Source organism: Budorcas taxicolor, chromosome 4 (assembly GCF_023091745.1).
Source record: "Budorcas taxicolor isolate Tak-1 chromosome 4, Takin1.1, whole genome shotgun sequence".
Lineage (NCBI taxonomy): Eukaryota > Metazoa > Chordata > Mammalia > Artiodactyla > Bovidae > Budorcas > Budorcas taxicolor.
Genome location: NC_068913.1, coordinates 2156508 through 2184194, shown reverse-complemented (window position 1 = coordinate 2184194; position 27687 = coordinate 2156508). Strand labels below are relative to the sequence as shown.

At 37.6% G+C, this 27687-nt stretch overlaps 2 pseudogenes; both read right to left on the bottom strand.

Annotated features, from left to right (window-relative positions):
- Positions 1-7: 7 nt before the first annotated feature.
- Positions 8-3915, bottom strand: LOC128046843 (olfactory receptor 1165-like; annotated as a pseudogene).
- An 11856-nt stretch (positions 3916-15771) lies between these two features.
- On the bottom strand, positions 15772-26371 carry LOC128046842 (olfactory receptor 1165-like; annotated as a pseudogene).
- Positions 26372-27687: the final 1316 nt, after the last annotated feature.

The window sequence follows — 27687 nt, the reverse complement described above, 5'->3', positions numbered from 1 at the left end:
TTCTCACTCAAAATTGCATTGGGTGAGAAAACATTCTGGTGTTGGCTAATTTTCTGATGGTCTCTTTCATATCATTATTTCTAAGACTATAGATAGGGGATTTAGCATGGGGGTCACTATTGTAAAAAGCACAGTGTCTACTTTGATGAAGAGCCATGAGTTTCAGGAGTTGGTTAGCCAGTAGACAAGAAGGATGACCCCATGGAAAATGGTGATGGCAGTCAGGTGGGAAGCACAGGTGGAGAAGGCTTTTCGGGGTTCACTGGCTGAAGGCATCTTGACAACTATAAAAACATAGGAGGCAAGAATAATCAGGAGGTGACACACATCATTGAGAGTAAAAATGATAAAACATGTCATCTGACTGAAGTAAAAGTCAGAGAAAGAGGCAGAGATGATGGCAGAATACTCACAGCCAAAGTGATGTATGACGTTAGACCGCAGGACAGCTCCAAAAGAGAACATGTGATTGTCAAGGAACACATTCCACCCCATGTGTAGGTTCCAGCGACCAGGAGGCTGCAGAGCTTAGGAGACACAGCAACTGTGTAGATCAGGGGGTTACAAACAGCCGCAAACTGGTCACAGGCCATCACTTCTAGCATGAACATTTCTGTATTCACAAGCGTGCAACCAAAAAAGAATTGCATAATGCAACCCATGTAGGAGATAGTCCTTGTGTCCACAACCAAGATCTCTAAGAGTTTGGGTGTGGTTATAACAGAGTAACAAAAATCAAGAAAGGAGAGATGACTGAGAAAGAAGTACATGGAGGTGTGAAGTTTGGGGTTGATTCTGATGATCACAATCATACCCAGGTTCACCACCACAGAGACAGCATTGATGGTGAAGAAGACCAAGAATAGGGGCCACCTGGAGCTGTGGATATCCTGAGAAGACTGAGAGGATGAAGGTGATTCCAGCACTCTGATTTCTCTCATCCATCACTATGGTTTCTGGCAGAGAAAACCAGAGTTCACCCTAAGCAACCAGACACGACAGAAATAGAGGGTATTTTTTTTCCCAGCCTGGACAGGGGACTGGTCTGTAGTGGTGAAGTCTGGGATTTCCCAGGAATGCGAATAAGACATGGTTGGAGCCCAAATGGTATACCGTGTGTCTACAGGTGTGGAGAGTACAAGTTAGCTTCTGATGGAGGGGCAAGGAGAGGATGGACTGGGAAGAACTGAATGTCCCAGTGACTCAGAAAATGTCCTTGTTTGAATTTTCTCAAACTTCTCATCTCTGTCTCCCTTTTCTCCACATGGATAATTCCTTTCTTTAGCTTCATTTAATTGAAATTGTTGATTACACTTGCAAATTCTTATGTTCAAGCCATTCTAGCTCCTCAAGATGTCCTCTGTTTTTCTCTCACTTTTCCTTAGTGCTCTCCAATCAGAGAGAGGCTTCCCAGGTAGTGCGGTGGTAAAGAATTCTCCTGATAGTTCAGGAGATGTAAGAGATGTGAGTTCAATCCCTGGTTCAGGCAGATCCCTAGGGGAAAGAATTGGCAACCCACTTCAGTATCCTTGCTGGTGAAATCTGATGGATGGAGCAGCCTGGCGGGCTACAGTCCATGATCCAGCACCCATCTCATCAGAGAAGCCTCAGGTTTACAGTCCCTTAATGATTTCACCAACTGGCCAAACCTTGGTAAAAAGTCATATATTGTATCTCCTAGAGAATATGAATGATGTCTTGTTAACAATCTAGACTCTTTAATCAAGTCAACTTGCCTTCAAATTTAACCTCAGTCACTTATTAATATGTCTCTGACAAGTTAAGCTCTCTGAAACCTTACCTATAGAATATAATTCTAAGAATTTGTTTTTACTACATAATTAAGTATAAAATTTAACTTAAATTAGTGAGTTACTTTCTAAAATGTTTAAGACTTTAACTTCACATGTAATACATACCTCCCACCAAATTTAGTTTAGAATACTGGAGTGGATAACCATTCCCTTCTCGAGGGGGTCTTCCCAACCCAGGGATTAAACCCAGGTCTCCCATAATATAGGCTGATTCTTTACCAGCTAAGACACAAGGGAAGATGAGAAATACTGGAGTGGGTAGACTATCCCTTCTCCAGCAGATCTTCCCAACCCAGGAATCGAACTGGGGTCTCATGCATTGCAGGCGCATTCTTTACCAGCTGAGCTATCAGGGAAGTCCAAATTTAATTATTTTCTAAAACATTTAAGACTATAATTTCACATGTAATAAATGTCCCCCACCAAATTTAGTTTCTTCTCTTGTATTTCCAGTGCTGTTTTTTTTTTCAGTTATATATAAATATATTTTCTTTTTCATATTATTTTCCATTATGTTTTATTTATTTATTTATTTTTATTTTACTTTACAATACTGTATTGGTTTTGCCACACATCAACATGAATCTGCCACGGGTGTGCACGTGTTCCCAGTCCTGAACCCCCCTCCCACCTCCTTCCACATACCATCCCACTGGGTCACCCCAGTGCACCAGCCCCAAGCATCCTGTATCCTGCATGAAACCTAGACTGGTGATTTGTTACTTATATGATATTATAAATGTTTAAATGCTATTCTCCCAAATCATCCCACCCTCTCCCTTTCCCATAGAGTCCAAAAGACTGTTCTATACATCTGTGACTCTTTTGATGTCTGGCATACAGGGTTATCGTTACCATCTTTCTAAATTCCATATATGTGTGTTAGTGTACTGCATTGGTGTTTTTCTTTCTGGCTTACTTCACTCTGTATAATCGACTTCAGTTTCATCCACCTCATTAGAACCAATCCAAATGTATTCTTTTTAATGACTGACTAATACTCCATTGTGTATATGTACCACAGCTTTATTATCCATTCATCTGCTGATGGACATCTAGGTTGCTTCCATGTCCTGGCTATTATAAACAGTGCTGTGATGAAGACTGGAGTACATGTGTCTCTTTCAATTCTGGTTTCCTTGGTGTGTATGCCCAGCAGTGGGATTGCTGGATCATAGGGCAGATTCAGTGCAATGCCTATCAAGCTACCAGCAGTACTTTTCACAGAGCTAGAACAAATAATTTCACAATTTGTATGGAAATACAGAAAAACCTCGAATAGCCAAAGCAATCTTGAGCAAGAAGAATGGAACTGGAGGAATCAACCTGCCTGACTTCAGGCTCTACTACAAAGCCACAGTCATCAAGACAGTATGGTACTGTCACAAAGACAGAAATATAGATCAATGGAACAAAATAGAAAGCCCAGAAATAAATCCACACACCTATGGACACCTTGTCTTCGACAAAGGAGGCAAGAATAGACAATGGATTAAAGACAATCTTTTTAACAAGTAGTGCCAGGAAAACTGGTCAACCACTTGTAAAAGAATGAAGCTAGAACACTTTCTAACACCATACACAAAAATAAACTCAAAATGGATTAAAGGTCTAAATGTAAGACCAGAATCTAATGCTGTTTTTCATGTTTATTTTGAATTTAAAATATATGACCTCAAAATATTCTACAGTGTAGCATCGCCTATAATTTTATGAAGTCTGAATTTTCAAATAGTGACTAAGAAGTAGAAAAAAATGCATACACAAAGGACATCTTTTTCTTACTTAATTATTTTCTAATGTTTCCTTCTTAGCTGCACATTTCCATTAATGTCTCAAGCCATCAAGGCATAAGCTTTGTTTTGTCCATTTTTCCTTGTCCTTGTCTGTATCATTATGATTTCCTTTCCATCCAAGGTTAAGGCTGTGAAATATGTAATTAGGGCAAAATGAACATATTCTTCAAAATACACTCCCATTTTTATTGCTAGCTACCACCCATCTACTCAGCAGCTATCTTTGTTTAGCCTACCTACAGCCATCCTTCTGGACTAATTTTTATTCAATCTTAGTTTAAAATCATGCTCACATGCTTACCCATATTCAAAATCATCACCATACAAATTACCTGCAATCTGAACGTGTCTGTCTGGATTTCTGTGATCTCTAAAAGAACTAAATTACCAATGCAGCAGACATAAGAGACACAGGATCTATCCTTGGATTGGGAAAATCCCCTGGAGGAGTGTATGCATTCTTGCTTGGAGAATCCCATGGACAGAGGAGCCTGGTGGGCTATAGTCCATAGGGTTGTTTATAAAGAGTCAGAAAGGACTGAAACGACTTATCATGCGCAGTATCACTGCATTATCTAGACTGCTTGATAGCTACTTCTTTCATTTTACTCACTGCAGGAATTTTTATTTTTGTGCACAAAATACACACATTTTGGTATTTAAAAGCATTATTACCTTTTAATATCAAATGCCAGGCAACATATTTCAGACTACTTTGGGGTTTAATTCAGAACTCAAATTTGCTGTACTGCTCCAACCTGCATAATTTTAAACTCAAAAAAATTAATGCTAAATCTGGCATATTTCTCTATAGTTTTATAGATTTCTTTTTAATATTTCCCTAATTTTTTATTATTTTTAATTGAAAACAAATACTACTACTTGAATGTCCACTAAGGACATCATTCAACTATATAAGCAAAGTTCAAAATTAAGTGCATCCCATGAATCTTAAAGATATAAGAAATAAGTTCAATATCTTGTATTCTTACCCTTAAGTGAATTAAATGAATACCATTTCATTGCTACTGTTGTTGCATAGGTGCTTCTCTGCCAAAATTATTGTTAATTTCAGTTTCCCAAATCAGAATTAAAGTAAATCATTTAATTTAAACAACTCGCCAGAGGCCATAGTCTTTATACATTGATTTACTGAAGAATTCTTTAATTTAAATAAGAATCTTAAAAAATATTTAACAAAAATACTTACATTTAATTAAAATTGTTGTAGCTTGTAATAAGTATTGTAACCTCTTCTGAAGTATATTTCAGTAAAGTCGTCAAGAAAATTACATTTTTTCTCATTAAAAAATAGAGACACTCTCAAGGGTAAGCAATACTTGCAAACTAAACTTAGGGATCATGCTGTATATTTATGTCTACCTGAAAAGCAGCAGCAGAAGAATGATTTTGGGGATTCACACTCCAGAGAATTTTGATTAGGGTGTTTTCCATGAGCTACAAACAATTTAAAGAAAATCCCATACTCCTCATTTAAAGTATAATTTATTTTAAACCATTAAATTGTATAGGAAGCTTAAGCATGTTTATCTTCTCATCTTAGATAAATAACACCAGCAATCTACCTGTTTATGTTTATCATGGAAGACGTGAACTCCAAAATTCAGAAAGAGAAAATCACAATTACTGTCCAATAAACCAAGCATAGTGTTGTTCCTGTATTGTGTTTATTTCAGTCTTTCCTCTAAGTTTTCTTATTTGGACATCTACATTTTTGTAAAAAACACATTCAATATCACACTGAATAGAAATATGATATTATGGCATTTGCAGTTATCATTGTATCCCAATGTTTCCCTGTTTTATGAAAACTTGTTGAATATACATTTTTTAATAATGCAATTGATAAAACCTATCAATTATGTGGTATATTAATGGCCTATTTCATCGTAACAAACTGCTACAGATTCAGTGGATTGAAAAATGCTCATTTCTTAATTCACAATTTTGTGTGCCCGAAATTAGGCACAATACACCTGGTCCCTCTTTTCAAGTTATCACAAGGCTGAAATCAAAGTGTCATCAAGTTTTTCATCTAGAAATTGGTTCTCTTCCAAGCTCATTCGTGTTGTTGGAATAATGTAGTTCCTTGAAGTTGTAGGAATAAGGTCTTGTTTCCTTGACATCTGCTTTGGGGTTATTCACAATTCCTAGAATCCACTCTTAGGTATCCTCGTTGTTTTCTCTGCTCAAGTAACTCTTACACCTCAAGTCTCTCTTTCAACACCCTCGTATAATTCATCAGTTCAGTAGCTTAGTCGTGTCTGACTCTTTGCGACCCCATGAATCACAGCACGCCAGGCCTCCCTGTCCATCACCAACTCCCGGAGTTCACTCAGACTCACATCCATCGAGTCAGTGATACCATCCAGCCATCTCATCCTCGGTCGTCCACTTCTCCTCCTACTCCCAATCCCTGTCAGCATCAGAGTCTTTTCCAATGAGCCAACTCTTCACATGAGGTGGCCAAAGTACTGGAGTTTCAGCTTCAGCATCATTCCTTCCAAAGAAATCCCAGGGCTGCCCTTCTTCAGAATGGGCTGGTTGGATCTTCTTGCAGTCCAAGGGACCGTCAAGAGTCTTCTCCAACACCACAGTTCAAAAGCGTCAATTCTTTGGCACTCAGCCTTCTTCACAGTCCAACTCTCACATCCATACATGACCACAGGAAAAACCATAGCCTTGATTAGACGGACCTTTGTTTGCAAAGTAATGTTTCTGCTTTTGAATATGCTATCTAGGTTGGTCATAACTTTTCTTCCCAGGAGTAAGCGTCTTTTAATTTCATGGCTGCAGTCACCATCTGCAGTGATTTTGGAGCCCCCAAAAATAAAGTCTGACAGTGTTTCCACTGTTTCCCGATCAATTTCCCATGAAGTGATTGGACCGGATGCTATGATCTTCGTTTTCTCAATGTTGAGCTTTAAGCCAACTTTTTCGCTCTCCTCTTTCACTTTCATCAAGAGGCTTTTTAGTTCCCCTTGACTTTCTGCCATAAGGGTAGTGTCATCTGCATATCTGAGATTATTGATATTTCTCCCGTACATCTCTTTAAAGAGGGATTCAAGAATTTTTAACAAATCATTGGATTATATGAGACACACCGATCAGGACAGTCTTTTTTTCTTATAATCAACTGATTTAAAACTAGTTGTAATTAAAAATTATTTGCTAGCAGCTCCCAGATAAATGTATAAGTGAATGGCTAGTTGAAGATATGTGTACACCAAATGGTGGGGAATCTTAAGGACTAGTTTAGAGTTCTACTCGTCACTCATGAGGTCAACATTTTTGTAATCTCTCTATTAATACCTCATTCTAATTAAAATAGCACCTATTTGCTTGAATGTTTCACTTAAGAGAAGAAACTTGATGATCTGTGACTCCATCTTAAGAAGATAAAAAAGCATAGTTTTTAATGTCACAATAAATAGAAGGAGGAAAAGATGAGAATGGTGATCAAAAATAGAAAATGGACAGTGAAATAGAAATAAAGGATTGAGTAAAACTAAAATTCTGATGTTTAAAATGGTACATAAAATCAATCATGTTAGATAAATTGATTAAAAATAACAGATCATAACACAATTGCTACTCAAGAAAAAAAAATGGGACTTCATTACAGATTCTGTCAATGTAGAAAAAATAATTAGGGAGAATTATATATAATTTTCCTCCAAAAAAACTGACTACTTAGTTGATGTAGAAAAATCATTTGAACCATACAAATAAACTTACCAAAGATGAAATACAAAATAAGAATAGCTTCTATCTTCTTATGAAATTGAATTCTTGGTTAAAAATCTTCCCACAAGAAGAACCCCAGTCCCATACTATTAAATGGTAAATTCTGTCAAGCATTTAAGTAATAAATAGCACAAAAAAATGTACGGATATTTGAATAAACAGAGCAATAAGAGATATATGCAACACTTTTTCTTCATCCCATTAATATAGATCATACTCAAACTAGAGGCACTGGGATTTGAATTCAATCAGTCTGGCCCCAGAATTTGTGCTCTTAGTTAAAAAATTATGTCATTTGATTACAATTGGGCCATAAAGATTCTTAAAGGATAAGCTTATGATCATGGGTTTTATAGTCTCACAATTGGAAAGGTTTTGGTTGAAGGAAGGACTTGATTAGAATTTTGCTCCAGGAGGATGATTCAGACAGGAAGGGGAGGAGGGGCTACAAGAGGAAAGAAGACTGGAAACCAAGTTATTTAAACCTGATGCTGTTACTATCTTGCCTATACCTTGTGTGAAACATGTACTTAGGATTGTGTTTATTTGTACGTGACAGCTCTCTAATTCCCAAACATCTATGTACATAAGAATATTCTAAGAGGCTTGTTTAAAATGAACATTCCTGGTTTCTCTGCCAAATATCCATGAGTTCAACTGATTTCCCAGGTGATTCTGACAGAGGTTCTAAGAAATCTCTATGATAGAAACCAAAGATTTCTGGATTTGATTTTCAGCCACAAATATCTAGAACCCAGCACTGTGCAAGCACATGATAAAATTCTTCTGCCTGCTTCCTGACCCTCGGGAGATAAGGATTTGGTTGAAGAGGCAAAGACAATTCAATCAACAAAGTGCAAAACCTGAAAATGATTAATTTGTTTAGAATGTGTGAATCATAACTCTATAGTTTAAAAACTGATAGCTGACATGCAGGTTACTGGCAATCATCAGTATACATATATATATTTTTTGTCCCCAGTAAAAAATGCATTTCTCAAGGAGGCAAAAATTTTAAATGAAGGTATGAAGTTTATTTTTAGAGATATAGCACAAGTGGGAGAGCAGGCAGAGAAACTGTTTAGTTATGATCGAAGCAAGGCAGAGAGGCACACCAGGAAAGAAAAGGTGTGGGTGTCCCCTACAGTGAGGAGAGGCCACCACCAATATTTCTGATCATTTTCTGAGTTTTTGGACATCTCTGGTGTTTCATGGGTTTCCCTGGTGGTTCAGAGGCAAAGAATCCATCTGCCAGGCAAAGGACACATATTTTATCCCTGGATCAGGAAGATCCCCTGGAGAAGGCAATGGAAATCCACTCCAGTATACTTGCCTGGAGAATCCCATGGATAGAGGAACTTGGCAGGCTACAGTCCATGGAGTTGTAAAAGAGATATGACTTAGTAACTAACCAACAACCATCAAGAAAACCAGACAAAGATGTTGTTTAAAAAAAAAGAAAAAAGATCAAGATAACTAATGTACTTCATTACAGAAATACTGAATAAAATATTAGAAAATAAAATATCACAGTATATGATAGAAAAACAAATAATAACTTGGGAGGGGGGAACTAAAATAATTACCTGTATAGCAGCAAACAAGATATATAAGAAAATTCCTTCAATCTGCTGAGGATCATCTACAAAAATACCTCTAGCTATCATTATGTTTAATGTAAAAATGGAAAATAGAAAAAAAAATCTACATAAAGTAAAATAATTTGATTTTCTACTGACCCTGTGTATAACAACAACCAAAAAAATAATGTCTTCAACCACTTTTATTAAACATCTTGTTTTACATTTTTGCTGAATGAGGAAAGAAAATTATAATTACTGGAAATTAGAAAGTAAAACTGTCTTTATTTGCCAGCTAGATTCTGTATATAGAAAATTATAAGGAATCTGCAACCAAAGTATGAAAAAATAATAACAGAATGCAGTAGTGTTGCATAAATGAGTATATATAAAAATATTAATTGCATCATTGTATTCTAATGGTAACAAATAAAAATGACTTTTTAAAGTATAATTTGCAAGACTTATTCATGCACGCATGTATGTGTATGTGTTAGTCTCTCGGTTGTGTCCAGCTCTTTGCAACCCCATGGACTGTAGCCTGCCAGGTTCCTCTGTCCATGGAATTCTCCACTCAAGAAAACTGAAGTGAGTTGCCATTTCCTTCTTCAGGGATCTTCCCGACCCAGGGATCGAACACAGGTCTCCTGCAAGCATAAGGATTATCAATAAACTGTTGATAGCTAAGCTGTAACCCCTGAATACCTTAATTACACCAAAGGCAATCCATTTCTAGTATTCATGGTCAGCAGTTCATATTTTTCACAATGATAACCTATTTCTGACATTCTATACTCTAACAAGAAAGTGAAAGTGTTAATCACTCGGTCATGCCTGACTCTTTGGGCCCCCATGGACTGTAGTCTGCCAGGCTCCTTTGTCCATGGAAATCCCCAGGCAAGACTGCTGGAATGGCTGACCATTCCCTTTTCCAGGGAATCTTCCCAATCTAGGGGCTGAACCCAGGTCTTCTGCATTGCAGGTGGACTCTACCATTTGAGCCACCAGAGAAGCCCACACTCTTATATGTCAGTTCAGTTCAGTTTAGTCACTCAAGTAGTCTTCAACTCTTTGTGACCCCATGAATTGCAGCATGCCAGGCCTCCCTGTCCATCATCAACTCCCGCAGTTCACTCAGACCTATGTCCATCGAATCAGTGATGCCATCCAGCCATCTCATCCTCTGTCGTCCCATTCTCCTACTGCCACCAATCCTTCACAGCATCAGGGTCTTTTCCAATGAGTCAACTCTTTGAGTGAGGTGGCCAAAGAAATGAAGTTTCAGCTTTAGCATCATTCCTTCCAAGGAACACCCAGGACTAATCTCTTTTAGAATGGATTGGTTGGATCTCCTTGCAGTCCAAGGGACTCTCAAGGTCTTCCCCAACACCACATGTCAAAAGCATCAATTCTTCAGCACTCAGCTTTCTTCACAGTCCAACTCTCACATCCATACATGACCAGTGGAAAAACCACAGCCTTGACTAGACGGACTTTTGTTGGCAAAGTGATGTCTCTGCTTTTGAATATGCTATCTAGGTTGGTCATAACTTCTCTTACAAGGAGTAAGCATCTTTTAATTTCATGGCTGCAGTCACCATCTGCAGTGATTTTGGAGACCCAAAATATAAAATCTGACATTGTTTCCACTGTTGCCCCATCTATTTCCCATGAAGTGATGGGATCGGATACCATGATCTTTGTTTTCTGAATGTTGAGCTTTAAGCCAACTTTTTCTCTCTCCACTTTCACTTCCGTCAAGAGGCTTTTTAGCTACTCTTCACTTTCTGCCATAAGGGTGGTGTCATCTGCATATCTGAAGTTATTGATATTTCTCCTGGCAATCTTGATTCCAGCTTGTGCTTCTTCCAGTTCAGTATTTCTCATGATATATACTACATAGAAGTTAAATAAGCAGGGTGACAATATACAGCCTTGACGTACTCCTTTTCCTATTTGGAACCAGTCTGTAGTTACATGTCCAGTTCTAACTGTTGCTTCCTGACCTGCATATAGATTTCTCAAGAGGCAGGTCAGGTAGTCTGGTATTCACATCTCTTTCAGAATTTTCCAGTTTATTGTGATCCACACAGTCAAAGGCTTCAGCATAGTCAATAAAGCAGAAATAGATGTTTTTCTGAAACTCTTTTACTTTTTCCATGATCCAGCAGATGTTGGCAATTTGATCTCTGGTTCCTCTGCCTTTGATAAAACCAGCTTGTACATCTGGAAGTTCATGGTTCATGTATTGCTGAAGCCTGGCTTGGAGAATTTTGAGCATTACTTTACTAGTGTGTGAGAAGAGTACAATTGTGTGGTAGTTTGAGTATTCTTTGGCATTGCCTGTCTTTGGGATTGGAATGAAGACTGTTTTCCAGTCCTGTGGCCACTGCTGAGTTTTCCAAATTTGCTGGCATATTGAGTGCAGCACTTTTACCACATCATTTTTCAGGATTTGAAATAGCTCAACTGGAATTCTATCACCTCCACTAGCTTTGTTCATACTGATGCTTCCTAAGGCCCACTTGACTTCACATTCCAGGATGTCTGGCTCCAGGTGAGTGATCGCACCATCGTGATTCTCTTGGTCATGAAAATCTTTTTTGTATAGTTCTTCTGTGTATTCTTGCCATCTCTTCTAAATATCTTCTGCTTCTGTTAGGTCCATATCATTTCTGTCCTTTATCAAGCCCATCTTTGCATGAAATGTTCCCTTGGTATGTCTGATTTTCTTGACGAGATCTCTAGTCTTTCCCATTCTGTTGTTTTCCTCTATTTCTTTGCACTGATCACTGAGGGAGGCTTTCTTATCTCTCCTTGCTATTTTTTGGAACTCTGCATTCAGATGCTTATGTCCTTCCTTTTTTCATTTGCTTTTAGCTTCTGTTATTTTCACAGCTATTTGTAAGTCCTCCCCAGACAGCCATTTTACTTTTTTGCATTTCTTTTCCATGGGGATGGTCTGATCCCTGTCTCCTGTACAGTGTCACGAACCTCATTCCATAGTTCATCAGGTACTCTATTTATCAGATCTAGTCCCTTAAATCTATTTCTCGGTTCCACAGTATACTCATAAGGGATTTGATTTAGGTCATACCTGAATGGTCTAGTAGTTTTCCATCCTTTCTTCATTTTAAGTCTGAATTTGGCAATGAGGAGTTCATGATCTGAGCCACAGTCAGCTCCCGGTCTTGTTTTTGCTGCCTGTATAGAGCTTCTCCATCTTTGGCTGCAAAGAATATAATCAATCGGATTTCGGTGTTGACCATCTGGTGATGTTCATGCGTAGAGTCTTCTCTTGTGTTGTTGGAAGAGGCTGTTTGCTATGACCAGTGAGTTGTCTTGGCAAAACTCTATTAGCCTTTGCCTGCTTCATTCTGTATTCCAAGGCCAAATTTGCGTGTTACTCCAGGTGTTTCTTGACTTCCTACTTTTGCATTCCAGTCCCCTAAAAAGAAAAGAATATCTTTTTTGGGTGTTAGTTCTAAAAGGTCTTGTAGGTCTTCATAGAACCGTTCAACTTCTGCTTCTTTAGCATTACTGGTTGGGGCATAGACTTGGATTACTGTGATACTGAATGGTTTGCCTTGGAAACAAACAGAGATCATTCTGTCGTTTTTGAGACTGCATCCAAGTACTGCATTTTTCCATAATGGCTACTTCATTTCTTCTAAGGGATTCCTGGCCACAGTAGTAGATATAATGGTCATCTGAGTTAAATTCACTCATTCCAGTCCATTTAATTCGCTGATTCTTAGAATGTCAACATTCACTCTTGCCATCTCCTGTCTGACCACTTACAATTTGCTTTGATTCATGGACCTAACATTCCAGGTTTCTATGCAATATTGCTCTTTACAGCATCAGAGCTTGCTTCTATCACCAGTCACATCCACAGCTGGGTATTGTTTTTTCTTTGGCTCCATCCCTTTATTCTTTCTGGAGGTATTTCTCCACTGATCTCCAGTAGCATATCGGGCACCTACAGACCTGGGGAGTTCCTCTTTTAGTATCCTATCATTTTGCCTTTTCATACTGTTCATGGGGTTCTCAAGGAAAGAATACTGAAGTGGTTTGCTATTCCCTTCTCCAGTGGACCACATTCTGTCAGATCTCTCCACCATGACCCACCTGTCTTGGGTGGCCCCACATGGCATGGCTTAGTTACACTGAGTTAGACAAGGCTGTGGTCCATGTGATTAATTTGACTAGTTTTCTGTGAGTATGGTTTCAGTGTGTCTGCCCTCTGATGCCCTTTCACAACACCTACTGTCTTACTTGGGTTTCTCTTACCTTGGAAGTGGGGTATCTCTTCATGGCTGCTCCAGCAGAGCACCGCTGCTACTCCTTACCTTGCACGAGGGGTATCTCCTCACCGCCACCCCTCCTGACCTTGAATGTGGAGTAGCTCCTCTTGGCCCTTCTGTGCCCATGCAGCCATCATTCCTTGGACATGGGGTTGCTCCTCTCGGCTGCTGCCCCTCTATCAGGAAGAGGTTAATTTCTATTCAACACATGGATAGTAGAAATATTTGTCACAGCCATCTAGGAAGTATGAACTTTTCAATTAAAACTCTAGGGGACTGCCTTTGGATATATACATTCTTGGGTAGATGTTAGTTTAGATATACACATAGTATTACAGCCAAATTATTTTAAAATTAATCACAGTAATTTTAATAGTTAATATGAGGATTACTTAGAGTTTCTTATAGCTAATTAAAATTTTATTAAATGTGAGTTGAGAAAAATCATCCATTCAGAATGGAATGAGTTTTGTATTTAACCAAATTATTTTTCTAGAACTGTAAATTGCAAGGATGATATATCTTCCCTTTTGCTTTAACATGTTGATTTGTGGTTATTAATTCATGACTGTTAAACCACTTTTCAGTTTATGGAGTAAAATCCAGTGTGTTGATATTCTGCTTTGAATATTGATTATCTAAACCCATGAGAAAGATTGATCTATAAATTTATTTCTGATAAAAGATTTGTTTGAATTGATTGTTAAAAACTCAGTGAATATAATGCGTTTGAGGCGGCCTTTCTGTAATCTGGGAATTTGTGGAGTTCTTTTTATTATGGAGTTTCCTCACTGTGGCTGGGGTTGTAATATATAGTGTATATATATATATATATATATATATATGTATATATATATATATATATATATATATATTACTTTACAAGAGTGTATTGGTTTTGCCACACATCAACATGAATCCGCCACGGGTGTATACGTGTTCCCAATCCTGAACCCCCCTCCCAGCTACCCCCGCCAACACCATCCCTCTAGGTCATCCCAGTACACCAGCCCCAAGCATCCTGCACTCTGCATCGAACCTCAAACTCAATATATAACATGCCTTTGTTGTCTCTCTTTTCCCTCAGAAACTGAATCAATCATAGTAATGATAATGAGAAATAAATGAAATAGCAAAGTCACATCAATAAAAGCAATGGTGGGATTTCCCTGGTGGTATAGGGGTTAAGATTCTTTGCTTCCACTGCAAGGAGCACAGGCTTTATACCTGGTTGGGAAGCTAAGATCTCACATGTTGTGCAACACAGCCAAAAATAAAAATAAATAAATTAAAACAATGGTAAAATAAAAACCAGCTAATATGATCTTATCATTATGAAGGAGTATAGAGGAATGAAGCAAAGAGGGCATGACTATAGTCGAGCATGCTTTATCATGCAGAGCTAAAGAACAAGTGACATAAATTTTAGAGCCCCTAAGAGTCTCAGGGTTTAAAAGAATGAACAAAATAAATACTGAAGTCTATATGAAAATGAAATGGTCAAGGATAAACAGGATCCACTTACAGGGAAGAAAAGATGTCAGAAGTTGCTGTAATGGATAGTGAGATTTACTTCAAAGTTATTATAAAGAATATGTGGTAATGGCAGTTACTTCAAAGGAATATAAGAAAGACTTATTAAACTGAATGAGGTAGATTCATGATTAGGTCGTTATTCAAAAACATCTCTGTTAATCTATTATAATTTTTTCATAATTCATTATTGATAAGTAGCATTTCTTCTTGTTTGCATTATGAGTGCAAAGCTGAGACATGAACGAGTATATATGTTAGAAGAAGAGAAGATAGAGCAGTTCTTAACTTGGGCTTTATCACTGAGTAATCATTGTATCTCCTTAGAAATAAATTTAACTTTTTCTCAGTATTCAGTATCATCTTAAATATCTTTTATTAAACTATATTATACTGGTATTCAAAAAGTTAGTGATGCATACAGAGACTAGATATTATTTTCAGGATCTTCTTGCTTAAAATCAGGTAATATTTTTATAATGCAAACTCAAAGTCCTAATTTTACCTGGAATAAAATAAAGTTTTGAGAAAAGTTAAACGTTGCATTCTATAGAACTGAATCAAAAGAGTTAGTTATGAGAAGCTGAGTGCAAATTTAACCCTAACCCTAACCTTAACCCTGACACTAAACAGAGTTATCATCTGTGTTTGCAGCAGTATTACAAATCACAACATAAACTGTAGCATAAGGAATGAGTCTCTAATAATATATATATTTTCATCACTCTGACTTTCATAATGTATTATTTCTATATTAACTCAGAAATCATTGTAGCTCATTCTGACCATCAAAAAAAAAATGTAAAATGCAACACACAATCTATTTGAAACATAATCATACATTTACTTAAAATAAAGGTAAATTAGCATCAGAAATATATAAGAAAATTATTAGGCATAATATGAACATAAACATGTTTATTTGAGTTATTCACAGCTTGACTTTAATTCAACTACCTATTGGAATTCTGAATTATATTGAGGGAGAAAGCAGTTTCATAGTTATCAAACTCCTGACTGTCTCTTTCACATCTTTATTCCTAAGGCTATAGATAAGAGGGTTCAGCATAGGAACCGTGACAGTAAAAAACACGGTGGCTACTTTGACGAGGAGCCATGAGCTTTTGGAGTTGCGTACACAATAAAGGAACAGGACAGTCCCATGGAAAATGGTGATGGCGGTCAGGTGGGAGGCACAGATGGAGAAGGCTTTTCAGAGTCCAGTAGGTGAAGGCATCTTGATGATTGTGACATCTATGAAAACATAGGAAGTGAGGATAATCAGGAAGCTACACACCTCATTGAGTGTAGAAATGATGAAACACATCAGCTGACTGAAATGTGTGTCAGAACAGGAAGCAGAGATGATGGCAAAATATTCACAGCCAAAGTGATGTATGATATAGAACTGCAGAAGGACAGCTCCAAAAGGGAACATGTGATTGTCAAGGAACACATTCCACCCCACGTGTAAGTCCCAGCGACCAGGAGGCAGCAGAGCTTAGGAGACACAGTTACTGTGTAAAGCAGGGGGTTACAAACAGCCACAAACCTGTCATAGGCCATCGCTGCTAGCATGGACATCTCCATAATCACAAACGTACAGCCAAAGAAAAACTGTGCCATGAATCCTTTGAAAGAGATAACTCTGTCTTTCACTACCAAGATATCTAGGAGTTTGGGTGTAAATACACTGGAAGAACAAATATCCAAAAAGGATAAATGGCTAAGAAAAAAGTACATGGCTGTGTGGAGTTTGAGACTTGTCCTTATGACCACTAGTATGCCAAGGTTCCCCACCAGAGTGACTGTGTAAATGGTCAAGAACACCAGGAAAAGGGATGCCAGGAGGTGTGGATATTCTGAGAAGCCCAAGAGGATGAACATGGTCACAGAGCTCTGACTTCCTTCACTCAGAACCATGGATCTTGATTTAAAAGATAAAAATAAAGAAGAATTAAAATTGAGCAGTGAAACATGAGAAGGCGGAGTGAAAGAAGTTCAAGATTGCTCAACCTAAGCTAGTGAAGGCAGTGTGATCAGTGTATACCCAGGAATGTTATGAAGTGTCAGGTTGAAGTCTTAGCTTGACAACTTGAGTAAATTTGATTATGAGAAATTAGTTTTATCCTTTAAAATTTTAGTTTCTTTATCTGAAAAATAAGAAATAATAGTATTTATCAATAGTAGTATTGTATATAAATGATTCCTGAATGAGTATAATGCTTAGAGTATTAAATATCCCCAAGATAGAATATAATTATATGAGAACACAGGCTACATAGAGGAAATTAAAAAAGAAAAAAAAAACTAAACAAATCATTGATTGGGTTATGGCAGTCATATAGTAACAGCAGAATTGGCCTGGGAAAGATTAAACATTTTTAACACATAAAGAAAAATATATTAGTAAATTTCTCTGGGGTTTAACATATAACTGCACATGTATGATGGTCTTGTGACTAATAAAAATAGAACTTAGCCTGTATATTGCTGTTTTCAGTTCATATAGGTTTCCTCTGCCAAAATTCTTCTGGATCCATATCCCTCAGATCAGAGTGAAAGGATGATCCTAGGTTAAATCAACTCACCAAATGCCAGATATCCTTGGTGTATTTCTATGATGGATTCCTTGCTAACATTAATATGCTGCATATACATTTTATATCAAAATTGAAATGTTTGTTTAAATGTTTCCAGTCCTTGAATCAGAAAGTTGATGATTCTTGCAAAATATAGTTAATAACAATAGCAAGAAATATAATCTGTTATTTTTGCAACAGTCAAGGAATTACAGAAGGAGAATGAACATGTTCTCGGGTAATAGGCAGACCTAGAAATTATACTTCATGATGGTGTTTTAATTTGTTTTATATCTAACCACCTAAGCCTAGGGACTCAAACCCTGAAGAATTCTTACAGAGTTTATTGTCATGAGCTATAGACAGAATAACTAAAGGAAAATTCCTCTTCTGTAATTTACAGGATGATTTCTTTTGTCATTGACCTATTTCTGATGTTTTTAAAAATAATTCACCTCCATACAGAGGCTGTGTTTGTGCATGCTAAGTCACTTCAGTCGTGTTGGAGTCTTTGTGACCCCATGGACTGTAGCCCACCAGGTTCCTCTGTCCATGGGATTCTCCAGGCAAGAATACTGGAGCAGGTTGCCATGCTCTCCTCCAGGGATCTTTCTGACTCAGGAATTGAACTCCTGTCTCTTTATGTCTCCTGCATTGGCAGGAGGGTTCTTTACCACTAGTGCCACCTGGGAAGACCATACAGAAGCTATACTTCTTTAAATCATAAAAAATTATGTTAATATATTTTCCAATGAACGTAACCCAAATTATGACTGATACAATGTGCTTTTTGTCTTATATATCTCCACATATATTGATATGGAAACACACTTAACATTACACTGTACAAAACACACATTATACTATACATATTTTTGCATTTAGCCAGTTAGGCTTATTAATCGTCATGCTCTGAGTATGAGTGCCATCAGCTGTGGGTTGGTAGAGTGGATATTGATTAGCTGTCATGATCCTAGCTTGGACAGCAAGGAGATCCACCCAGTCCATTCTAAAGGAAATCAGTCCTGAATATTCATTGGAAGGACTGATGCTGAAGCTGAAGCTCCAATATTTTGGCCACCTGATGCAAAGAACTGACTCATTGGAAAAGACTCTGAAGCTGGGAAAGATTGAAGGCAGGAGGACAAGGGGCTGACAGAGGATGAGATGGTTGAATGGCATCACTGACTCAATGGACATGAGTTTGAGTAAGCTCCAGAAGTTGGTGATGGACAGGGAAGCCTAGCATTCTGCAGCCCATGGCGTCACAAAGAGGCAAACATGACTGAGTGACTGAACTGACTGACTTATTGATGATACTGCTGATAGATCCAGCTATATTTCTGTACTACAGTCACAGAGGTCATAGCACTAATATTTTTAATTCATCCATGCCATCTCTGCACCTACTCCTTTATGTCACAATTATGTGACATATGTATCAAGAAAGAAAAAATAAGACCATATAAAATACTGACACAATAAGATGATACTACACAGTTTCTTTGGAGGAGGAAATTGCAACCACTCCAGTATCCTTGCCTGGACAATTCGATGGACAGAGGAGCCTGGAGGGCTACAGTCTACGGGGTCTCAAAAAGTAATACACAACTGAACATACAGACATATTCATTCACACACACGCATAGTTTCAGGAAATTTTGATATACACATATGTAGGGGCATTGGAAAACAAAGGTTACAAATTATTCGAAGGGAATGACAAATCTGGTGCAGCTAATTTTGGAAGATTTAGCCAAATGGGCAACCTATAACTCACCAGCTAATTGAGGTTCCCATTTACAAGTGTAAGCTATTTTTAATATATGGCTAAGAAATAAAGAAAGTATCTACTTACTTGTTAGAGCATCTATTGTCACCACATCAATGCACTTCAGTCGTATATGACTCTGTGTACCTGTGGACTGTAGCCCACCAGGCTCTTTTGTCCATTGGATTCTCCAGGGGATCTTCTCCACCCAGGGATTGAACCCAGGTCTCCTGTGTCCTCTGTATAGCAGGCCACCAGAGGAAGCCCAGGCTGCAGTCTATGGACTCACAAACAGTTGGACATAACTGAGCCCCTAACACACTTTAGTTACATACAGAAACTTTAGTTATGTAACTTTAGCTATGTAACTTTAGTTATGTAAGGAAAATGTCTTCTAATAGAATAATGTAGTAAGATATGTGCCTAATATCAATCAGTATATTGGCTGTTGCCTTCTTTACTTAGTCAACTTATTAACATTGGCATGTATACATCATGCACCAGATCCAGGTTTTGTAATTATTGCTCCAGAAAGAAGTGAACATTGAACTGTACAATTCTTGGCAGTATTGTATGTATCCTCAGTAACTGTTTAGTCATAGTCTTTCAAAGAAGAAAAGTTATATTTATACTTGCTACATCCAAAAGTTTTAAAGATAAGTAGCATGTAAATCCATCTATAGAAACAGTACTTCATAAATGTTACTTAATATAACCATTACTGAACTAACCTATGTTATCTAATATATCAATGCATTGAGCTTCATAGTTAAAATGTTTATTTTAGGATTGAAAGTGCAACCTAAAAATTTTTGGAAAAAAGCTTGAATTGAATTTATATAAATAAACTGCCTATTCAAGAGCATTTACCAAGCAAAAATAATCTATACTAAAAGGATTTTGCAACTATTTGATCCTTTTCTCTTTTGTTTTCTTTCTACTTAATATAAAAATTTAATGAGAACCAAATTATAAGTTACATAACTTCAAATTTGTTATTTAAAACAGTATATTTTCTTTACTCCATTGTATATTCTTGCCTCCTTTGTCAAAGATAAGGTGTCCATATGTGTGTGGACTTATCTCTGGGCTTTCTATTTTGTTCCATTGATCTATATTTCTGTCTTTGTGCCAGTACCATACTGTCTTGATGACTGTGGCTTTGTAGTAGAGCCTGAAGTCAGGCAAGTTGATTCCTCCAGTTCCATTCTTCTTTCTCAAGATTGCTTTGGCTATTCGAGGTTTTTTGTATTTCCACACAAATCTTGAAATTATTTGTTCTAGTTCTGTGAAAAATATCGCTGGTAGCTTGATAGGGATTGCATTGAATCTGTAGATTGCTTTGGGTAGTTTACTCATTTTCACTATATTGATTCTTCCATTCCATGAACATGGTATATTTCTCCATCTATTAGTGCCCTCTTTGATTTCTTTCATCAGTGTTTATAGTTTTCTATATATAGGTCTTTAGTTTCTTTAGGTAGATATATTCCTAAGTATTTTATTCTTTTCATTGCAATTGTGAATGGAATTGTTTCCTTAATTTCTTAAAGACAACCTCTTTAACAAGTGGTGCTGGGAAAACTGGTCAACCACTTGTAAAAGAATGAAACTAGATCACTTTCTAACATCACACAAAAATAAACTCAAAATGGATTAATAATCCAAACGTAAGACCAGAAACTATAAAACTCCTACCGGAGAACATAGGCAAAACACTCTCCGACATAAATCACAGCAGGATCCTCTATGATCCACCTCCCAGAATTCTGGAAATAAAAGCAAAATAAACAAATGGAATCTAATTAAAATTAAAAGCTTCTGCACAACAAAGGAAAGTATAAGCAAGGTGAAAAGACAGCCTTCTGAATGGGAGAAAATAATAGCAAATGAAGCAACTGACAAACAACTAATCTCAAAAATATACAAGCAACTTATGCAGCTCAATTCCAGAAAAATAAACGACCCAATCAAAAAATGGGCCAAAGAACTAAATAGACATTTCTCCAAAGAAGACATACAGATGGCTAACAAACACATGAAAAGATGCTCAACATCACTCATTATCAGAGAAATGCAAATCAAAACCACAATGAGGTACCATTTCACACCAGTCAGAATGGCTGTGATCCAAAAGTCTGCAAGCAATAAATGCTGGAGAGGGTGTGGAGAAAAGGGAACCCTCCTACACTGTTGGTGGGAATGCAAACTAGTACAACCACTATGGAGAACAGTGTGGAGATTCCTTTAAAAATTGCAAATAGAACTGCCTTATGACCCAGCAATCCCACTGCTGGGCATACACATCGAGGAAACCATAATTGAAAGAGACACATGTACCCCAATGTTCATCGCAGCACTGTTTATAATAGCCAGGACATGGAAGCAACCTAGATGTCCATCAGCAGATGAATGGATAAGAAAGCTGTGGTACATATACACAACGGAGTATTACTCAGCCATTAAAAAGAATACATTGCAATCAGTTCTAATGAGATGGATGAAAGTGGAGCCGATTATACAGAGTGAAGTAAGCCAGAAAGAAAAACACCAATACAGTATCCTAACACATATATATGGAATTTAGAAAGATGGCAATTATGACCCTGTATGCAAGACAGCAAATGAGACACAGATGTGTAGAGTGGACTTTTGGACTCTGAAGGAGAAGGAGAGGGTGGGATTATTTGGGAGAATGGCATTGAAACATCTATACTATCATGTAGGAAACGAATCGCCAGTCTATGTCCAATGCAGGATACAGCATGCTTGGGGCTGGTGCACGGGGATGACCGAGAGGGATGTTATGGGGAGGGAGGTGGAAAGAGGGTTCATGTTTGGGAACGCATGTACACCCGTGGTGGAGTCATGTCAATGTATGGCAAAACCAATACAGTATTGTAAAGTAAAATAAAGTAAAAATAAATTTTTTTTAAAAAAACAGTGTATTTTAATTGTTATCTTAAAACATTACTGAATTTGTCAGACATTACATGATGCATTCTCAAATTTTCTAAATCATTTTTGTATTAGTAACAGATCTTTATTAAACTACACAGAGACACACAGCACACTATTTTTGTTTCTGATTTTTTTTTCTTTAATGTTTGCAGTGCTGTGCTGGTTTCTGCCATGCTGCTGCTGCTGCTGCTGCTAAGTCTCTTCAGTGGTGTCCGACTCTGCACAACCCCATAGACGGCAGCCCACCAGGCTCCTCCGTCCCTGGGATTCTCCAGGCAAGAACACTGGAGTGGGTTGCCATTTCCTTCTCCAATGCATACAAGTGAAAAGTGAAAGTGAAGTCGCTCAGTCGTGTTAAACTCTCAGCGACCCCATGGACGGCAGCCTACCAGGCTCCTCCATTCATGGGATTTTCCAGGCAAGAGTAATGGAGTGGGATGTCATTGCCTTCTCCAGGTTTCTGCCATACAACAATGCTAATCAGCCATGATTATACACGAATCCCTTCCCTTTCTAGGCTCCCTCTCCTCTCCTCATTCCATTCCTCTGGGTCATCACAGACCACCAGACTGGGCTCCCTATACTGGATAGGAACATTTGGTTATGACCCTTGGATGACAAACAAAAGTTAAATTCCTATCTCTATTGCCATGAATAAAGAGGGTCGGTAATTTTGTTGTATATTCATAAACAATAAAAGACATATGATTTAGTATAAAGAATTATGGTAAATATTTAATTTTCATGGAAAACTCTAAATCATGGAAGGAAACGTAATATTTAATATGTTGAATTATAACTACAACACATGGTCCCTCCCTACTTTCTGCTTATAAACCTTAATCACGATTGAAGTAAAGTGAAGTGAAGTCGCTCAGTCATGTCCGACTCTTTGCAACCACATGGACTGTAGCCCACCAGGCCCCTCTGTCTATGGAATTCTCCTGGCAAGAGTACTGGAGTGGGTTTCCATTTCTTCCTCCAGGGGATATTCCCAACCCAGGGATTGAACCTGGGTCTCCCGCATTGCAGTCAGACACTTTACCATCTGAGCCACCAGGGAAGCCCATTAGTAAGACACAAATAGGAAAGGCAAATTCTTATATTTAATCACAATCAGTCATTGGAGAAGGAAATGGCAACCCACTCCAGTGTTCTTGCCTGGAGAATCCCAGGGATGGGGGAGCCTGGTGGGCTGCCGTCTATGGGGTCACACAGAGTCAGACACGACTGACGCGACTTAACAGCAGTCATTTGCTTAAAGCAATCCAGTGACCCATCAATTATTAAAACCTTAGGTAAAACAAGTCATAGTCATGAATTCTCTATTTGCTATAGAATTACCTGGAATTATCAAGAAAGAATATCTTTGATGAGGTAAATGTTTTAATTAATCTTTGGTGGATATTGAGCCAGGGCTTCCCAGGTGGTGCTAGTGGTAAAGAATCTGCTTGCTAATGAAGGAAACGCCAGAGACTCTGGTTCAATCCTGAGAGGGCTGGATTTGATTCCTGCATTCGGAAGTTCCCCTGGAGGAGGAAATGGTGACCCACTCCACTATTCTTGCCTGGGAAATTCCATGAACAGAGGAGAGTGAGGGGTTACAGTCTATGGCATCACAGTGTCAGACCTGACTGAGAAGGCACGCATCACACATGCACAAATGTTGAGCCAACTTCTTCATGTCACCCTATAACCCTGACATAAAACATAACAGCTCTACAAGAAGCAAAGATTTTCAAACCTTGCCTTTGAGTTTAGCCTTTAAAAAAAAAAAAAACTTTGACCCATACATAGATGAGACCCAAACAGGGACTTGATTGTCTCCAACATAAGAATGGTCCAAGGAGGATGATTTACATACAGGTCTGTAGGCTGAAGATTAGTTGGTCCGATTAGCTCAGCCCTGAACCTCGAGTGACCTGTCTCATATCATCAGAGCTGCCTCAGTAAAGTCACTATTTCAAAAATAGCTGTTGTGGCAACCTACTGGAGTTCATAAATGTTTCTTTTTCATCATAAATAGCTAATACTTTAATGAAATCTGTACACTAAATCATAATCAATTTGTTGGTTGTTATATTATACTATACATGGGAGAACTGGTTTAAAGATACTGTAACTTAAAATGAATTGAAAATTACCTAAGTAAAATTTCTAGTAAAAGAGACAGATGATAAATACATTTTAAAATGTACAACCAAATGATGTACATGGAAAAACTTAAGTGATAGGTATACATTATATTTCCAACATTTGTATCATTTTCTTGCACTAGCACATAGAAAATAATTTATGTCTGGTTATATTATCGATTATATTTAAACTATACCATATTATGAACTATTTAAGTTAAATATATTTCAAATTTGTCTTTGTTTGCCTGGGAATCTTCCAAAGTCAAAGTGTTTCTTATGGAATTAATAAAGTCTTAGTCCCACAAAAGGATAATGTTGATTAAAAAAAAAGTATGTGTATTACTCCAAGAGTATAATGCAGACATCAACAAGGAACAAAGCTTCTGGGACATCACAATGGCCTACAGAAGAGGATTACAAATGGCCATAAATCGGTTATATGCCATCACTGCCAACAGGAATGTCTCTGTTACCACGAATATGCAGACAAAGAATTGTATGAGGCATCCTGTGAAAGAGATGGTTCTGTCTTCCACAACCAAGTTTTCTAGTAGCTTGGGTGTAACTACTGTCGAGTAACAGAAATCAATGAAGGATAAGGGGCTGAGAAAGAAGTACATTGGTGTGCGGAGCCTGGAACTGGACTTGATGATCAGGATCATGCCCAGGTTCCCCAGCACAGTGGCTGTGTAGATGGTCAGGAAGATCAGGAACAGGTGCAGCTGGAGCTGAGGATATTCTGAGAAGCCCAAGAGAATGAAAGTGACCTCAGCACTCTGGTTTGTTTGGTTCCTGTGGACAAAATATCAATTTTCATCCAGAAGAGTAAAAACTAAACTTTGAAATAGACGGGAGAGTAGAAAATGTGTTGAGAAGCTCACTGGATCTCTGTTTACAGTGTTTCTGTAAATGCTATATTTCTGCTTTATTTCAAATGCTAATGTTCACTTATATGTCAATTATATGGCCAATAATAATTTTCATTGTGTGTGATCTTCAGAAACAAAGAAATAAAACAGATTAGATCCTGCTTTATTTCAAATAATAAAATTCATTATTACCAGCTGTTTTCAGGAGACATGGTATTTGCGTGAATCTGAGCTTTGTGAAACCACCTGCTATGACAATGCAATTACATGTATTGGAGAAAAACATGTCATTAGGTTCCACAGTTTCTTACCTGCCTCACCTCCTGAGCTATGAGACAATTAACTTATATGCTAATTTGTATAATGGTAACATCTCTGAAAAATTGTTAATATAATATTCTTTTGGTTGTTCTATCTCCTTTCAATTCGTTTCTTATTCCTAGTTATTCCAAATTCTCAACCCATTCTAGAGCTATTCTATAAGACATACTAAACTTTTTCACTTATGTTGCATTAATTTTGAAAATATTTAAATGTATTCTTCATAGCCAGTTGTATTATTCATCAGAAGTTTCAAAACAAAATATGTGCTATGCTTCCTATGATCATAATTGAAACAATATTGAACAGAAAACTCTTATTTTTTTCCATTGTAGCAGATTTTGGAATTTGGGTGACAAAAATAAGAACTGTGAAAATACTGGAGAAAGCATATAGGCTTCAGAATGGATCAAATATATACTCTGCCATTTTGAATTAAGTTTTTAGTTCTTCCAAAGAAAAGTGGCTGGAAAACACCTATTTCAAATGGGACACCAGAATATTTCTTGATTATTACTGATCACAATGTATTTCATCTATAGTAAGATAAGAATATTAATATAAATTATAAATCATTAGATTGGAACTAGATACTTCAATAAAGAATTCCAATGCTGTAAGACATGGTAGAACAGATATTTACCTTTTTATATATTAGAATTATGAATAATTGTTATTATTTCAAACACCTGATATGTTTGTGAAAATCCAGCACAGCATGGACATCTATCAACTGGTAGACACATTGGGGAAGACAATGCAGAAATCCCTTCTTCTAGAAGCCACACAACAGAAACACTGTACAATTTCATTAGAACAGTTGGTTTAAGATGCATGTTTCCTTATTTTCCTCTAGATTTTCTCACAACACTATAGTTTTCTCTGATTCCCACATGATGAACTTGTAAGAAAGATCTCTTCCAAAGACCATGTCCACAACAGATCTGTGGGTGGTGGTGGTGGGGGGTGCTCCGCAGAAAGAGAGAAGCAGTGGAACTTCCCTCAGCAGAGCTGAGGGGTCCCAAGGAAAAGTGAGCCTGCTGTCTGCCAACCCAGCCCCTCCATGAGCGAGAAACAATCAGACCAACAGGTGTTCTGTCTGAGCAGTTCCACTTTATTGCCGCAAGCTCCCAGCTTATAAAGGCAAGGTGCCGGGGGGGGGGGGGGGGGGGGGGGGGGGGGGGTTGTGAGGGACTTTCCATAGTTGCACCAATCACGTTAAAGGTCAAATCGTCATGTGCCATCATTATAACAGGAATCTATGGTGATCACGCACTGTCCATGTGCACGGAAATCAAGAGAGCCAATCAAAAGTTTTGACAAACAACATAGACCACGCCCCATCTCTTCCTCCAGGCGCCATCTTAGTTTCGGACAGCAAAGCTAGCCCTTCTCTTTTCTTTTTTAAGGTTTCCCATTTAGGGCCACACACAGATCATCTGTAACAATAGTTTGTAAGGTCTCAGCACTGCAAAGATTGATTATGACTATATTATTCCAGCCACATTCCTTCAATTTAAAATGCTCTGTGCAATACCTCAAGAAACAAGAAAAAAGTCAAATAAATAACCTAACTCTACAACTAAAGCAACTAGAAAAGGAAGAATTGGAGAATCCCAGAGTTAGTAGAAGGAAAGAAATCTTAAAAATTAGGGCAGAAATAAATGCAAAAGAAACAAAAGAGACCATAGCAAAAATCAACAAAGCCAAAAGCTGGTTCTTTGAAAGGATAAATAAAATTGACAAACCACTAGCCAGACTCATCAAGAAGCAAAGAGAGAAAAATCAAGTCAATAAAATTAGAAATGAAAATGGAGAGATCGCAACAGACAACACAGAAATACAAAGGATCATAAGAGACTACTATCAGCAGTTGTATGCCAATAAAATGGACAACGTGGAAGAAATGGACAAATTCTTAGAAAAGTACAATTTTCCAAAACTGAACCAGGAAGAAATAGAAAATCTTAACAGACCCATCACAAGCACGGAAATTGAAACTGTAATCAGAAATCTTCCAGCAAACAAAAGCCCAGGTCCAGACGGCTTCACAGCTGAATTCTACCAAAAATTTCGAGAAGAGCTAACACATATCCTACTCAAACTCTTCCAGAAAATTGCAGACGAAGGTAAACTCCCAAACTCATTCTATGAGGCCACCATCACCCTAATACCAAAACCTGACAAAGATGTCACAAAAAAAGAAAACTACAGGCCACTATCACTGATGAACATAGATGCAAAAAT